The sequence below is a fragment of the Pinus tabuliformis genome, chromosome 2_1 (genome assembly GCF_031772625.1).
Source record: "Pinus tabuliformis cultivar Carrire ecotype Pingquan chromosome 2_1, CPIR1, whole genome shotgun sequence".
In the NCBI taxonomy this organism is placed as follows: domain Eukaryota; kingdom Viridiplantae; phylum Streptophyta; class Pinopsida; order Pinales; family Pinaceae; genus Pinus; species Pinus tabuliformis.
In genome coordinates this window covers 512,189,213-512,204,540 of record NC_142299.1, presented here as the reverse complement: position 1 = coordinate 512,204,540, position 15,328 = coordinate 512,189,213, and the positions used below count along the sequence as shown (strand labels likewise).

At 35.7% G+C, this 15,328-nt stretch overlaps 1 pseudogene; it reads right to left on the bottom strand.

Annotated features, from left to right (window-relative positions):
* Nucleotides 1-13,354: 13,354 nt before the first annotated feature.
* Nucleotides 13,355-14,418, bottom strand: LOC149201208 (fasciclin-like arabinogalactan protein 8; annotated as a pseudogene).
* Between the last annotated feature and the right edge of the window lie 910 nt (nt 14,419-15,328).

Sequence of the window (15,328 nt, the reverse complement as noted above, 5' to 3'; positions counted from 1 at the left end):
ATAGAGGCATGGATAGATTAGAGGAAAAGTTAAGCAAATTGGCTAAATTTTGTGATGCACTAGATTTAGAAAAGCTTTGCTAAATCTTGATTAAAATTTAAGAATAGCAAAATCGAGTAGTTTAACTTTGTTTTTCTTGCAGATACAAGTAACTAGAGTTAGAACACTTGAATAACACAATCAAAAGACTTGAAATAAGCATGACATGAGTCAAAAATAAATATTCATGCAAGAAAAGAGTTAAAGTTAACTAAATATAAAAGAATAAAAAATATATGTCCAAAATTCTTTATAAGTAGAATCAAATTTGCAAGATTGTTGTTGAAGAGTGTGTGTGATGGATTGATGTTGTTGGTGTGCCTGGTGAGTTAACCACCGGTCAGAGATTGTTGAAGGTAATTTGGGTAAGTACTTAAGAGATATTTTTTTTATGAAAGGAAGTCAACTTCATGATTTGAGTTTGAAAATTGTATGAAAGATGAAGCGAGGAGGTTAAGCAAGTGGTAACTTGGAAATCAAGGGTTGTTGCTCCTTCCAATAGTGGTTGGTAAATATTTAAGGGTTGGAGCTCCTTTCAGTGGTAGCTAATAAATCTAGGTCTTGTAGCTCCTTTTAGTGGTAGCTGATAAATTAGGGAGTAGTAGCTTCCTTCTGGCTGTAGCTAGAGATCTTTCTAACAACAAGTAGAAGCTTTCCCTTTTGAACTAAACCAAAGTAAAATTTTGAAGAATATATGTGTATTGTTTGTAATGCTTATCTTTATTTTTGTCATGCTCATATGGATTAATTACTGAAGTGTTTATTGGTCTCCTAATATTCTTTACTAGTGAAAGAAAAGTTTAAAATTCCTACAATACAGATTCTCTCCCCTCTCAATATTTTTCTGGTTCCTAACAAAATAATTTTTTTGAAATCAATTACTTTAAAACATATCCATTTTTATTAAACTCCCACTCAAGATAGTGCAATTCATATGATTTCATTTTATGATCGCTCTATTTGGAACACTTTAGAAATTAATATAGATATACTATTTTATTGATATCCTAAATATCATTCTAATTTGATTAAATAAAGTTATCCTACCAATAAATACAAGCCTTTTTGGAATTTATTTAGTGAAACAATGCAGATTCTTGACATTTACTTTGTTAGCTTATTTTTCTATTTGCCAATTTTTCTATCAAAACAGAGTGAATGAACCTTGGTATTGACGTTTGTTGAATACTAAGTGCATTAGTGATTCCAAAATTTTCAATTGAATAGCTTTTTTCTTTTTTTTAACACAGTCAGTTACTTTTTATGTATTGCAAAAAAGGGGGAAAGGAAGCTAGTTCCTTGTACAATCCGAGGAGGGCTGGATCAAAGTAGTGTACAACAGGGAGTGTAGTCCCCATAGCTACTTTAACAACCCTATTTCTTAAAAACATCAGAAAATACAAAAACTTGCACTCAACATTGAAATAGTGGACTTAACCAAAGAACCCGCACTTAATCTTTGGAAAAGGTGGGCAATAAAACAAACACATGGGACTATAGTTCTGCTTTTCCACAAGCTTGGTGAAAATATAAAAGCTGGCCTTTAATAGACTCAATCTCCACCATAGGTTTCCTTCGTCAAATCTAACGAACACCACCTAACGCCAATCAATTCAAACTGCACGTCTCTCCATTGTTGTTGATCCCCATGCAGTAGATGCAATGGCGGGCAACGATATTGGGTGGGCAAACTGTGTGGAGAATACCTGCCCGATAAAACGATATTCTTGCCCCACCAACTTGCTATGTGTCCAATGGTTAGTGGAATCAGGGGATTCCCTCCCGAAACCACTTATCGCTTAATGTCCTCCCGATAAACCGCTCCTGCAAATTCCCACCTTTTCGCTTTGACTAAGTCTCACACAAGTTAGCACCCGATGACACTTGATCTACCTCCATCGAGTTCCTCTCCTGATACCTCTACTAGCCTTCTTATCCATTGATCTCTAGATCCAATAGTTCCTATGCGAGGATTATTCATTTGTCTCCTCACGCTTTCTTTGCGGCAAATCTTCAAATTTTTTGTGGTTTCTTGTCCTAATGTATTGGTATCAGATGAGGGGAGACTTGTGGCTATTAAATGCCATGCTATCTCGGGTTGCTTGGGAGCTTGCACAGTCGACCATGGAGATCTGACTATTACTATCCAGAGGTTCGTGGGTGACACGATGAAAGCCGACCTTGCCCAGGAGAGGGGGACAATTGTAATCTTGTTTCATCATATAGTGTAGCAAATTTAGATTTTGAGAGTCAAGTGCTCTATGCAATGTTGATTAAAGTTGAGAACCTCTGCTGACTTATATTCCCTGCTTTCTTCATGTAATATCCAACTTGAGTTGGTATTTTGATTCTTCTTTTATACTTTTCCCCCTGTAAAATTTCTTGTGAGATTTTTTGGATCTATATCCTCTTTCTCGATCCTCATACTAGTTGTGGGATCATGGTATACTTTCTTCATAAACTTCATTATTCTCTTTGAAAATCCCAATTGGTCTGTCAATTGTTTTGTTGGCATGACTATCAGCGTCCTTATTTTGATTTCTCAAGACATGTTTTAGGGTTATTTTTCCCAGGGTTTCAAAGCTTTTTCTATTCCTTTGATATATTTTGTTGATGGCTATGCTTTTGAAGTCCCTTTTAGCATCCAAAGCTGCTATTATGATAACTGAGTCCCCTATTCTTATAGGCTCCTTGATTGCATTTTTGTTTAAAAGCCTTGTGCCTAGGAGAAGGTTGTATGCTTCAGCCCTGTTGTTTGTCATTTCTCTAAGGCTCTATTCATAGGTTATTATTTTTTTCCCATTTGGATCTAGAATGAATCCTCCTGCCCTTGCTTTACCTGGGTTATTTTTTGCAGCTCCATCAAAAAAGAGAATGTGTCTCTTCTGCTCTTTTATCCATTCTGCAAATTCTTTATCATCTAGTCTTAATTTCCAATTCTTGTTTGTGTGAAATTCTTTATTTTTTGCTGTAACTACTGCTTTTGCTTTGTTTTCTTGCATTGCTTTGTTGTACTAGTCTTTATCTTATTGTTGTAAGTCATTCTGGTCCATTTTTGAGATTCCGTTTGTACTTATTATCTCTGCAACTTGGCTCCAAGTTTTTGCTAGGATCTTGCCTAGATTTGGTTTTTGATCTTTGAAAATGCATTTGTTTTGGGCTAACCAAATTTGCCAACACAGGATTGAAGGGAGGCATTTCCATATCCTGTTTATTGTTGCCCTTTTTTCTTTGTATATGGGTAGATTTTATCCCAATTTTTATGAAGATTTTTCAATTGAGTTGTTGGATTTATGTTTATTTCCAAAGGACTTATTGCCTATTTCCACCACTCTCTCTCCACCATATAGTTAGTGAAGAGGTGTTGGATTGATTCTTCCTCCTTTTGACACATGACACATTTTGAGGGCCCTTGTATTCTTTTTTTTTTTTTTTTTAAGTTTTCAGAGGTAAGAATTTTACCTTTGAGAAGTGTCCATGTGAAGATTTTAATTTTGGGCAAACTCTTTGAATTCCAAGCTGCCTTCCAAAGGCTCTAGTCATTTTGATTGTGGAGTTTTTGGAGAAGGTTGTACCGTGATTTCACTGTGTAATCCCATCCATTTGGATCCCAAACAAAGTCATCTTGCTCTTCTATGTTGATGGGGGCAGCCCCTGCTAGATGGGCTTTTAAAATTTCCCACTTACTTTTTAGTCTTGGTGGTGTTGCCAACTTTTTCCATCTTATCCAGTTATTCTGATCCCAATCTGAGATAGAATAAAGAGTGTTAAAACTTTGCTCTTCCATCCATATCTGAAGTCCCCTTAAGTTTTGTTGCTGATTTAAGGGAGTTTTCCCCATTATTGTATCCTCCCAGTTAGAAATTGTTTTTCCATTCCCTGGATTTTTGGATATTTGATCTCTAATGAGAGGGATTATCCTTTTTACCAATTTCTAGATTTGGGTGCATGGCCTGTCTAGAATTGTTTTACTGAGAAACTTTGTTCTATGAGAGCTTAAGTATTTCATCGTTAGTACTTTTGACCACCAGTGGCCATTCCCATTTATCATTCTCTAGATAATTTTTGTCCCTAGAGCAATGTTCATTAGTCCTGGCAAATGAATTGCTATACCTCCTTTTTCATAGGGAAGAGTGACTTGCTCCCATTTAACAAGGCTGAATTTTTTATTATCTTGTTTTCCTCCTTGCTAGAGAAAGATTCTAATTATTAGTTCCATTTGCTTGTGGGCACTTTTCGGAGCCATAATGATTGCATACTGATATGTAGGCAAGGTCGAGAGAAGTGCTTTAATCAATGTTACTCTTCCTTCTAGGTTTATGCACATCACTCCCCAATTTTGAATTTTTCCCTTCATTTTCTCTACTTGCTTGTTCCAGGCTTTTGATTTTACCACTTCCTTTGCTAAGGGCAGTCCAAGATATGTGAAGTGGCTCTAATTTATTTGTAAAGGTATTTCGAGGATTTGAGAGATATGTTGCATTGTTTTTTGTGGGGTGTTCCAACAGTATATTCTACATTTGGAGTTGTTTAAGATTCCTCTTGAAGCTAGAAGAATTTAATCTAGGACTTTTTGAATCATTTTGATATAGTGTAGGATGCCCTGCCTATGAGAAGGGTATCATCTACAAAGAGAGAATGGTTTATATCTTTGACTCCTCTCAATATTTGGATCCATATTATTTTTTTCTCTTTCCTCTGGTTTTCCAGCATAGCACTCAGCGATTCAGCCATGTTGATGTACAACAATGGAGAAAGTGCACAACCTTGCCTCATTCCTTGAGTGCTTTGGAAAAATTTACTGGGCCAACCATTGATTAAAGGGGCTATCCAAGGATTTGAAATACATGCTTGGATAATCTCTATGAAGTTTGTTGAGAAGCCAAACCTTTTGAGGGCTACTGCAAGAAAGTTATGATTAAATCTATCAAAAGCATTAACCATATCTAACTTAACAATCATTCCTCTCTATTTTTTTTGCATATTGCTATGGATAGCCTCCTGAACAGTTATCACATTGTTTGTGATTTGCCTCTTGGGGACAAATCCTCCTTGGTTTTCTGAGATTACTTTCGGAAGTAATTTCTTCATTCTATTTGCTAGAATTTTGGTAAGAATCTTATAAGATGAGTTGCACAGGGAGATTGACCTATATCTGTTAAAAGTTGTGGATTGGTTTCTTTGGGAATGAGGTCTAGGAAGGAGGATTTTGTATTTCCTCCAATATCTTTTTTTGGAAAGAATTTTTGAGCATTTTCATTAGGTCTTTTTTGATAATTTCCCAATGTTGTCTGTAAAAGGCTATTGTAAACCCATCTGGACCTAGTGCCTTATCAGGGTGGAGATTCCACACAACTTCTCTGACTTCTTCCTCAGTAATTTCTTTGTCTAATTCCCTGTTTTGCTGGTCGCTTATTTTTTTTTTATATGCTGCAAAATTTCTTCATTAGCTGCCTGCTGGTCACTTGTTGAGAGGAGTTCTTTGAAGTGTTTATGTGCTGTGTTTTTTACTACTTCTACTCCTTTTATTTCTTGACCATTTACTTGTATCTATTCTATCTGATTTTTTGACCTCCTTATTTTCATTGTATTGTGGAAGAATGCTGTAATTTTGTCTCCGGATTTTAGCCAGAGACATCTTGATTTCAATCTGCTTTCCTCTTCTTGTTGCCTATTTTGCTTATATATTTCACATATATTTCCTTTTCTTGTATTTGGTCTTGCTTACTTTATTCCTTGTTTTGTTTTTCCTTGCAAAGGTTATCCATATTTTTTTGCAGTTCGACCTTCCTAGCTTTGTCTTGAAGATCATTTTCTCTTGCCCAGTTTTTTAAGTGCATCCTTAGGTTCTTTAGCTTAGTTTCCCAAACATACTAGGGAGATCCTGTGACGCTTTTTTTTCCAGTTGTCCTTTATTTGTTTTCCAAAATCTTCCTTTCTGTCCCAAATTGGATTATATCTAAAGCGAAGGGGTCCTTGATTTTCTAGCTTTCCCATTGTTAGCACCACCGGCTTGTGATCTGAAGCTGAGTTGTGAAGAACTTTACTTTTCAAAAGAGTGTAAGCAGCTTCTATGCTTTCATGAATAAGAATTCTGTCCAACCTTTCTTTTATGTTGTTTTTTCCAACTCTTTTGTTGTTCCAAGTGTATTTTCCATTGCTTGGTGGAATGTCTATTAATTTGTAATATTCTATTATTTATTCAAGAGCTTCTCTTAACAGATCTTTGTGGAAGGTTATGCCAAATTTTCCTTCTGTGTTCCTTATTAGGTTTAAATCCCCTCCCAGGATTAAGTGCCGACTGTGTCCCTCTGCTATTTCTTCTTTAACTGATTTCCAGCATTGTTCCTTCTCTCTATAGTGATTTGGATAATACACATTTATAATGTTATACTGTTCTTTTGTATTGAGATTCCTTAACTCTATTCGAATCCAGTGTCTACTGGTCTTGTGGGTCAGTAATTCCCATTTTCTTTTGTCCCAGATGGTGCTGATTCCTCCTGATGATCCTGTGGCTTCTAATGCTTCTTCTTCATATTTTTTTAGTTTTTGAATCATTTTTTGACTTTCTTTCTTTTTTAGTTTGGTCTCTTGGATCATATATATATATATGGTTGTTCCTTGGTTAAAATTTCTCTAGCTAGGTTGACTTTGAAGGAGATGCCAAGGCCGCGACAATTCCAAGAGACCACTATCATTATTTATTGTTGTGTTGGAGTGGTCCTCCCTTTCCTCTTTGATAAGTTTTTTCATGACTTTCTAGTCGTTTCCCAAGGAATGAATCCATTGGATGTTGTGTTCCTAGGGCCATTTCTTTAGCTGTTGCCTCATCTCTGATTTATTTATTGGATTTCCTTCCCACTTTTTTTGGTTGATCCTAGGCTTGGGGGATTTCTTTGGCTTTATTTCTAGTTAGAATGTCGTCCACTGAGGGAGGAGGAGGGGAGGATATTGGGTTGGGGGTGGATATGATAGGGTTTGAGGATGGGGATCTAGGAGAGGGTGGGGATCTCGGAGAAGGTGGATCAAAGGAGTCTTTTGATGACTCAAAAGGATTCAGATTTGTGTGATCAGGAGGAGTAACCTTCGTTGGAGGCCGGGAGGTTGTTTCATTTACTTCATGGGACTGATAAATATTTGGTGCAGTCTGCTTATTGGTAGGTTTTTTCCTTTTCACTTGTTCCCATGTAGGTTCTTACTCTTCTACATTTTCATTCTCTATTTTTTAGGACACCTATTTGAAAAATAACCATACTCGTGACATACCTTGCATTTAAATGGTATTTTCTCGTAGTCTAGCTGTTGAATGTGTGTCAACTAGTCGACCTTGATATTTATTGCTTCTGGGAGGCCTTTTCCGAGATCTACTTCCACACATATTCTTGCACATGCGTGCATATTGTCTTTTGGCTCACATCTGTCAATATATTTAACCACTCTATTTCCTATAGCATTTATAGATTCGTCTCCCTATTAGTGAAGAGGAAGATGCGGGAGCCTAACCCACACAGGCACTGCGCTTGGGACATCCATCTCCGAATCAAATCTAGCATCCACCTGTTCAGGTATAAACCTTTGGAGTCCATGAAGTAAGGTTCGTTTCTAAATATCAGATCACTGTACTCCTTTGTTTCAAAGAGAAAGGTGTAGTAACCCCTTCTATAGAATCGTATTGCTATCTTCCCCCGTGTGGTTTCTTTCCAGTTTCTTTCCACCCATTTTTGCACTGATTTGGGTGAGGGCCATAGGATGCTGAATTGCCCAACAAGTCCGCATTCTGCCAAAGAGATGGTTGCTCTTCTTGGAAGTGCTAGAGGGAGGGAAATCTTTGGGATACTTTCAAGTTTCTTGACAAAGTTATTGACTAATGCCTTGTTCCTTGGAGCTCCATTCTCTGTGATTAAAGATGCGAAAGCTTCTAAATTTTCTTCATTCCCTATCTGGATGGAAGAGTGAGGATCTCCCTCCTTAGAGGGCTGCATGGTTTGGTTGGCCTCAACAGCAGGAGGCTGCCAAGAGATGGATCTACAGGGGCAGCGATGGCTAGGTCAGCGCAGGCTCAGGCTAGGCTATTGCCAACGTGAATTTAGAATCCAAAAACTTCTACCTTCTGCATTGGTTAATCAATAAGACTTGGGAATATTTAAGCTTTGGGAATGGGAGAGGTTCTTGCAAGTTAGACAAGAAGCCTAAGTGCCCCATTTTTAGATCACACTGTTTCACTGAAGGTCCAACTGAATAATTATTATCCAATATTAAATGAAGTATGTTTTTAATCCATGTGAGAGAAAAGTGTTATGTTGGAGAATGGATATGCAAAGCACACTACACATCAATCAACTAAGTAGTAGTTTTGGCTTGTTAAATTTTTTGGCATGAGAAGTTTGGTTTATGTGTATATAAGATGCGGAATAAGTATAAATGATTAATTGTATATGTGAGGCAATTTCATATCTTGACTTCATATGGTTTCTATTAGTTCATTTTAGTCTAAAAATTAGCATTTCAAAACTATTATCTTTACAATATTAGTTTTAATGCACTCCAAAATATGACGATCATTCTATGAAGTTTTCTCTGCACCTTTGCATTCCACATATTGAGAAATATTTTGCAAAATATAACGACATAAGATATATATGGTAATATTAATTATTAAAATAATGTGTGCTATGAAAAAACATAAATTTGAAAATCAAATTGTAAAAGTTTACTATTCTAAATCGATTTGACATTAGTAGTTTCTAAAATTGAACATTGTAATTGATGTGTGTTTTTTGGAGCACAGTAATGGTGTTAATCATGCCCAGTCACCCAAAGGGTGTGTAAGAGATATCAATTTGTATTGAAGTTATATCAATTTAAAAATTCTAACCAAGTAATTACAATATTTAACCATTTACCAGACATAAATACTTATATATATAAAACTTAAAAGTTTGATTTAGACATATAAATTAAAATATTGTCCAATATCTAAGTTTGAAGCTTTTAGCTTTACATGTAAATATTGGAGATTTTGTTGTCTAGAGAAAGGTTGTGCAAAGGCAACATTTTCATATATGTTTTTCTTCCTTGCTCGGCACATGGATTCTCCACAGACACTTTCTAGTGCACTGCCTGCACATGATTTTTTCTACAATCCCCACATAATTTTTCTTTGTACATCGAAAGAGAGCTTATTATCCTCATAGATTAGATTGTATGTGTAACTTGTTATAAGTTCATATTTTGAAGAATATATCTCAAAAAAAGGACACACCATTTGATTTTTCTAATGGAGAGGTCAAACCATTATGTCGGGAGATAGACTGCATCCAGATCCAGGAATGATTAATAAGAGTTCAACTGAAAAATAAATATATACTATTATGGGAAATCAAAATCTTGGTTTGGGTGTGCTTACTGACTCCATTTTATTGATTAACATATATCTTTGACCTTTTCAATGTATGAGAATTCTAGGAAAGGAGCCTTTTTGTATTAGTGTGCACAAAGGGATAATTAAACTATTGATCCATCAACATATGTCTCTCTTACACAGGAATGCATTGAACATACATTGAGAAAAATGCATTAAACATTAAAGTAAAGTATTTGATCTTGAAACATTTTATGGGAAATGAATTAATTAAGTAATTGGCAGTTTTGGCTTATAAATGTGTGTGACAAAGAAATGTTGAGGAAAAAAATGACAATGAAGAGAAATGCATAGAAGCTTTCCCTCTCAATGTCCCATATCTCTAAATACATTTCCACATGTTACATATTAGTTAGTTAATCAGAAATTTGGGCTTATTAAAGTTTGGGGCATAAAAATTTTCAGTGACATAAATACTAAGTGCATTTGTGTTGGCACCTAGTATAATTCAACTAAGTATAATTATATAATTTTTGGTGCCAATATTCAAACTTGAGACTTGATACAAAATAAGTGTGGAGATGAAGAGTTCTACACAACTAGAACAACTCTACATAACAGATAGAATGCCACTCATCCCTGCACAATAGATGAATGGCTGCAAAAGACTGAATAAAAATATTTAAAATCAAGTTCCTCCTCCATACATTTCTTTTTGAAAACTACAAATCATCAATTTTACGATATTTGATACACATACTTTCTCATTTGGCACCAATGTGTTTATTGGTAAAATAAATCTAGCAATTACTTTGTCTTCATAAATTGCTTTCATAATGGTGCTTACGCTATTTTAATTATGAAATGGTTATGCTTCAAATTAAAATTTGCGGAATGTAGACATGTGAAAATGTGGATGAAGAAAAATAAAGGCTTCATCTGCAATTTAAATATGTCAATTACATATTTTGGGTTTTTTCTAAAATTTAATAATAAAATTTGAAAACTATTTATTTCTTTAATTAAGTAGAATGATTTAAGACAACTAAAAATACATGTTTTAAAAACTATTTGTCCATTCCTTCATGCATTTTAACACTTCTTTCAGTTCACCAAAAGCCAACGATTGTTTGATGAACTCGAGGACAACACTCTATATTTTATCACGATGTTGCACATTATTCGAAATAAGAGTCCTTTTATTGCATCAAGGAAATAGTTGAAAATCAATTAATGCATAAAGCATAAGATGTTAAAGACTCAAATTGAATTCCAACACACATGTGTTAGATACCTCATCCTAAAGAAACAAAATGACCATCTCATCGAATTTTAAATAAAAATAAATGAAAATAAAGAAAAAATAATATTTGGATGCCATAGAAATAAAAGGGAAAGGTCAAACGATCGAAAACATATAGACATTTGTAAATGAAACTAAGTATCAATTTATGCAAAAAAATATTACAATGTCGACAATGGCTTGATAAAGAATTGCTTCACTACAAAAAAAGGAAAATGAACATAGATCCACAAAAAAATTACAATGAGTACATACCCAAAAGCTATGAACTATGAGGGTTAGTTATGGAACGTTATTCTATGGCATTGAACATACTAATGTTAGAAGCTGAAACTCACAGTGTACATGTTTCTCCATGTGAGTCAATCTACCTTCAAAGAAATTTAGTTTTTCTTGTAAATTCTCCTAACCCCTCTACATATTTTCTAATATGTTATGTATATGCACTAGTTGTGTTGGAGATCATTCATGAATGAGATAAAAATATTATGGTAATAATGTTTGTTTCTTACGAGCTATTCCAGAAGACTTTTGAGATATTCATCCTCATTACTAAATTTATGTTAATCAATTGTAGGGTCATTAAAATCTGGTATGTTGATAGGGATATGATATATAACATCCCCTTGACCAATTATCTCCAAGTGACATTGACTTAACTCTTCCTGTTCACCAACTCCATACCTCACTCTACTTCATTCACATAACATCTTGTATTTCATCAGAAAACATAAAGGAATTGACTATAATAATTCTACGGACTGGCTAAACTAACAAAAGATTTTACATTAAAGAGAACAAAAACTTAGCTAATAACAACAAAAAGAAACTTAGACTTGCACTGCAATGAACAAAAACCTAGTCCCAAAAGAAGTTTTCTAAATGAATAGTCATAGACTACAAAAGTAAAATTATACAAACCATAGCATAGAATATTTCCACCTTACTTTATTATTGAATTCATAAATAACATAATAGAATATAATCATATTTTTTGAAGAAGTAATGTTTAATTTCCATGGGTAACATGTATCTATATGTCTCTCTTTAATTTGTGTGCTATACACTACATGAATGTAGATCGTCATAGATTTAGCCATTACTCTGCTCTAGGTGTAACATATTATTTTTGCTATGTTTATGAAAACCAAAGCATATTTCCCTAACTTAATTTGTGATCCAGATCTTAGGGAGGGTGATCTAAGTAATTGCCATACAAAGAAAAGAACAAAAGTAAACTAAACAAGAAAAGTAAATCATTAACTAATTTTTATTAGACCAACAAATGATAGTTGCAACTACATTATGTTGGACCATCTCCCTCTTACAAAAAGAGGCTAGTTATTTATAACCTTTTCTAGTTACATTACCATGGGCGGATAATACCATGGCTGAGTTATTTATAAACCTTAGTTAAATTACCATGGCTAAACACCATGGGTGAATTTCCATTTGGATCATTCTCCTCTCCTTAAGAAGCAATGGTCGCCATTGCATGAAGTTCCCTCCGGCAAAGCCTTTGTCGAGATGGGTTCTAGCTTACCAAGTGTTATTGAAGGCAAGGGTTTTGCGTGGTTTACCCATAACCAAGGGTTTGTGGATGACCTGTAACCATTATGCACGAAGATTCGAGGATAGAGATACCCTGTAATTCTTATGAGCCAACTGTGATATTGGTAGTGTCTGTCCAAGCAAATGGATTTCAATGGCAAGGGTTTTGCATGGTTGACCCATAACCGTGATGAATAAAGAGTCAAGGATAGGGATACCGTGTAATGCTTGTGGGCCAAATGTGAGGTGGATATTGTGTGGCCAAGCAAATGGAATTCGTTGGAAAAGGGTTTTGTGTGGTTGACCCATAACCATAATGAACGAGGGTTTGAGGATAGAGATACCCTCTAATGAAACTTGAGATCGCTTGTTGATCTATCTGGTAGAGATATAATGGCTTATCTTTGTAAATTTTAAAAGGACCCTTTGCAATAAATGTATCAATAAATCCAAGTTCCTTTGTTATGCTTAATTGGAACACCCTTTCTATGTAATCCATATAAGATAAAGTTGGGTCCCGTCCATTTTTTGATACTCTTGATGCTAGCATGAGCTCACCATATGAATGCTATGTTTGTAAAACATTGAAGGGTCTTGACATAGCATATTTGACCTTATTTTTCAAGATGAATTGAAATTTCCATCTTCTCTCTAAATGGAAATAAATATATTTTCCACACAAATCCTCAAAGTGTTCACGGGGATACCAAACAGTAATAGATTGATCTCAAAAACCAAGGATAAAAGCATCATGTTGAAAAAATATATGTTCCCTTCCATTAATTATGGTAGTCTCCAGAAATAATAACACTTGTGGGAAATCATTATATGAAGCCTTTTTATTTATAGCACACCTCTGTGACGTTGGTGGAGCAATGAAAATCTCGAAACTGTGTTGGTTTTTATAGTCAAAGATTAACATTTCCACCACAAACTTTCCTTGATTATATCAAATTATTATGCCAATATGATTAATACTACCCAAATATTCCTTTTGTGGATGCTCAATCCATTTCCTGAGGTTATCTTTTAGGTCGGTGAAGAAGTTATTAGCAACTTCATTATTACCACATTCCATCAATCAGTCTACTAAATGAGATCTAATGAAACCATCTTCCCCCTGTCATAAACATTTGCAATCTTTCCTGTGATAATCTCAAGTAACGTAAGGGTGAGGGAGCTTCAAAGAAGAGATATTTGGGCTCAAACATCTTGTTCACTATAAAGTGTGCATAGGGTTGGTCATCGAGCAGGGTGCCATTGATCATGGTCTTGCTGACATTGGTGTTCAAGATCATCATATCACTAGAGGAGGACACCGTGAAGGACACCACGATTACATTCTTGTTGGGGGATGAGCTTTCTATCATGTTGATGGGGCCATTCGTGGTATTAAGCATGCTAGGTGGACTATAGATGGCCAACGCATGGAACTATAGCACAGACACCTGGTCACTACTAGGAAGCTTGGTCAACATCTTGTTAGTGACACCTATAAATGTACTATCTCTCGGGCCAAAAATGATGAGGCTGCCTTGGATGGAGTCCTAGTATGACTTGAGAACTCTCATACTGGAGATCAAGTTAGTAAAGATCTTGCACCTGCATTTTATCAGAAAAGCCATGATGTTCATGTTGGAGGGGGCGACGTGGGTGCCACTACCACTATGGTCATGATTGAGTGACTCAACTCCATGATAGACAGGTTGTAGCCCTCCTGCTTCACATAATTAACATATGTCGAGTCTAGATTGGCCCCATACCTTGCAAGGTCGACGCCGACCTTTCCACCCTTCATATCAATAATGTTGATGAAGCTACCATTGCCCGTTGCCTCACAGGTGGTCTTGTACAATGTTTTGCTTAGCATGGTGCCATTGGTGACCAAGTGGAGCTTCTCAAGGTCGTAGAACTTGAGAACCAAATGGAGGTTCAGGGCACACTTGATGGATGCCAAATCCATGCCGTTGAGCGAGGCCATGGAAACATAGTTCAATATGAGGACCGTGATCCTTTGTTGGTTGCTGATATATTCTGCCATCTTCATTTGCGTGAGGTCGCCATTGAACATGCTGTAATCCAGATACCTATCCTGGATCTTCTTTATGTTGAATTCATTCATGCAACACAAGACATCCAGTAGGAGGAACTCCAAAAGCTTCATTATGGGGGAGAGGAAGAAAAAAAATTCTTGAAATTGAGTCTGAGAGCTTCGATTGTATACATTAGCAGGAGGCCTATGATGAGAAACTATATCAAACATCCTCGTAAGGGTTTCCCATCCCTTTTCTCACGGCAACATCGAAACCAGAGTTTGAATTATTTGGGTCTCGTTTAAGGTGATTCAGAGGTTTCTTCCAAGGATTTTTCATGGAGGAAACAGTGGGTTAGATCCATAGAAATGGTCAAATCCATAGATATGAACAAAATTAGTATCTACCCTATGGGTTGCAGTGTACTATCTTCTATCTAGATCCAACCCGCTAGTAATCACTATAGATTTTTGACTTTTTCTCAAGAAGTGGTTTTTTACCTGGATTGAATTGAGTGTCTCGGTGGCCTTCCCTATCGTTTATTCATTACCAAATCTAAATCCAAAAAAAAGTTGGAGACCTAGATAGCCGAGAGCATAATCTGGAATGTTGGTAGACAGTACTACTCCACATAACAAGAAACCAGAAGACGAGACTATGATAATTATAAGGAAGTGGGGGAGCTACTCAGTAGTGGACATTTCCTTTCAATCATCCAACCCAATGAATAGGAATGCCATGGGAGCCTATGATCCGGATTTAAATAGGAACGCAATAAAATATAGAGATAACCATAAAGACAGATATGTAGTGGAAATAATACTTCATTTCATTAATGGAAAATACTGAAATATGCTTACAAATAGAAATAGAAATAACCCAGGTAGGGCGATGGTAGCTTATCTCTGAGAAGAGATGTGTTGGCTACATGCCTCTGAACTGTTTCGAAATGTGTTTACAATGAGGCTCAAAGGCCTATTTATTATTGAGAAACAATGGAAAACCCTTCACATTCCAGAACCTAACCCTAGAAGATGAAAC